Below are 2,615 nucleotides of genomic sequence, written 5' to 3'. Positions count from 1 at the left end.
AGACAACAGATACATATTCACTAGTGTTGATGAGTATTCAAGGTTCCCTTTCGCGTTTCCGTGCTCGGATATGACCTCGGGCACTGTCGTGAAATGTCTGTCTGACCTCTTCGCTATGTTTGGGAAACCTTCGTACATACATTCAGACAGAGGGCCGTGTTTCATGTCGGCCGGGCTAAAACAATTCCTATTAGAGCACGGCATAGCAACTAGTCGAACGACGGGTTACAACCCACAGGGTAATGGTCAGGTGGAACGTTATAATGGAGTTATTTGGAAAGCCGTAACTCTGGCGTTGAAATCAAGAGGACTGGGCCCGAGCGGTGGGAGGTTACCCTTCCCGATGCTCTGAATTCCATACGCTCTCTGCTCTGCACGTCCACCAATGCGACTCCTCACGACCGAATGTTTACTCACCAACGACGTTATGTTGACGGCCAATCGGTGCCCGACTGGCTAACCCATCCCGGAGCAGTGTTCATGAAACGCCCGGTACGACAAAGCAAGTATGAACCCATGGTGGAAGAGGTCGAACTCATCGATACTAATCCAGGATACGCTCATGTCAGGCTCCCGGATGGCAGGGAGACCACTGTGTCGGTTCGTCATTTGGCTCCCTCAGGTACTCCCCCCGCCGGTACACCACCATCTGGCACACCTCCCTCTGACATTCCCTCCCCAGGTGTTTCTCCCCCAGGGACTCCACCTGAGAAGGGAGACGGCGGAGCGACCGCGTTCCACCCGGGGGCGATCGGGGAGTCATCTCCGGCACGAGTCGAGGCTCACCAAAAGGATCGGAAGCCTCCCTCAAGTGAAACCACCATCTACTCCCGGAGAGGCCGGCGAATAATACCCCCTCGCCGACTCAATCTGTAAAGGGGATTATCGGCATCCTCGATGCTCATGCTCCTATATGCTCGTTACATAATATATCGATGCTCATTACCATGCTCCTACAACTCAAAATAATCCTCACTGCTTGGCATGTATGCTTCTGTAGTTTAGATAGTTCGCGTTGCTTGAAATGTATACTCCTGTAGCGCTGAAGTAATCATGGTGCGTTAGCTGGGCCTCGAGTTGCATTTTAAAGGCGGGGAGAATGTGGTGAATGGAAGGTCGTGACGTGTGATCACATGATGCCCGGCTCGAGCACAGAAGAGATAAAGCTGAGGTTTGGCTCGGCCGCGGGGTTTTGTCCCTGGGGCATTGCCATTGTATGTCGCCGGCTCACTTGGTGCTCATTGAATGGTGAGAACACTGATTGATATATAATACTGATTTATTTTGCGGTGATTAGTTGCGCGTGTGTACCTTACTGCTTGTACTCCATGCTGCGTTTGTATTTCCTGGTGTGCCCGTATAAGCGGCTCCGATCAAATGGAATAAAGCCTAAACTCTGAAGGTTCTTCTCTCGCTTTCATTTCAGGATGAGCCGGATACACATCTGGAGTTGTGCAAAAAGGCACGTGAAAGACTGAGAGCATGAGGTAAAAGATTCTGTGGTCTGGTGAGATGAAAAATGAACTCTTTCGCCCGAATTCAAAGCACTATGTCTGGCAGAAACCGAGCACAGCTCATCACCTAACACCATCCCTACCGTGAATCACGGTGGTGGCGGCATCATGCTATTGGGATGCTTTTCAGCAGCAGGGACTGGGAGACTTGCAAGGGTAGAGGGAACAATGAATGGAGCCAAATAAAGGAACATCCTTCAGGAGAACCTGCTTCAGAGTGCAAAAGACCCAAGATTGCGGTGAAGATTTACATTCCAACAGGACAATGACCCCAAACATCCCGCCAAATTAAAAACACCTCCACATCATTCATAAATATGTCATGTCGATTAAAGGTTTATAATTTTCCCAGCGTTGTTTGTGACGCACAAACACACACACACATACACACAAACAGATACACACACAAACAGAAACACACACACACATGCACAAACAGACACACACAAACAAACACACACAAACAAACACACACACACATGCACAAACAGACACACACAAACAAACACACACAAACAAACACACACACACAAACAGAAACACACACACACAAACAAACACAAACACAGAAACACACACACACAGAAACACATACACACACACAAACAGAAACACACACATACACAAACACAGAAACACACACACACACACAAACAGAAACACACACAAACAGAAACACACACACACACACACACACACACACACACACACACACACACACACACACACACACACACACACAATGACATTTTCATTTTATTTAATGGATTCCAATCCGAATCCTATTCCTCGTCTTCCTCACAGAGCGAAAGATAGATTGTAATAATTGCTTTCACCGGGTTGTCGAGGTTAAACCTCCGTGATGTTTGGTGAGATTGATCCACAGAGCAGGAAGAGAAAAGATGAGGTTAAAAATGCCCGTCGCTGTGGCGCGAAAACAATGGGCGGTGTATGCGTAAACATTATTTGATCTATCCATTTAAGCCGTGCCGACGAAGAGTATGTCGGCCTGCCGTGCGATTATATGACCTGCGAGACATTTTGCGGCGTCAGGGAACGCCGTTAACGCATGATAGTAAAACGATATCCGAGAAACGCCAT

The sequence above is a fragment of the Eptatretus burgeri genome, chromosome 9 (genome assembly GCF_056783735.1).
Source record: "Eptatretus burgeri isolate ZD-2024b chromosome 9, Ebu_testis_v1, whole genome shotgun sequence".
Classification (NCBI taxonomy): domain Eukaryota; kingdom Metazoa; phylum Chordata; class Myxini; order Myxiniformes; family Myxinidae; genus Eptatretus; species Eptatretus burgeri.
Note: the sequence above shows the minus strand (reverse complement) of the source record.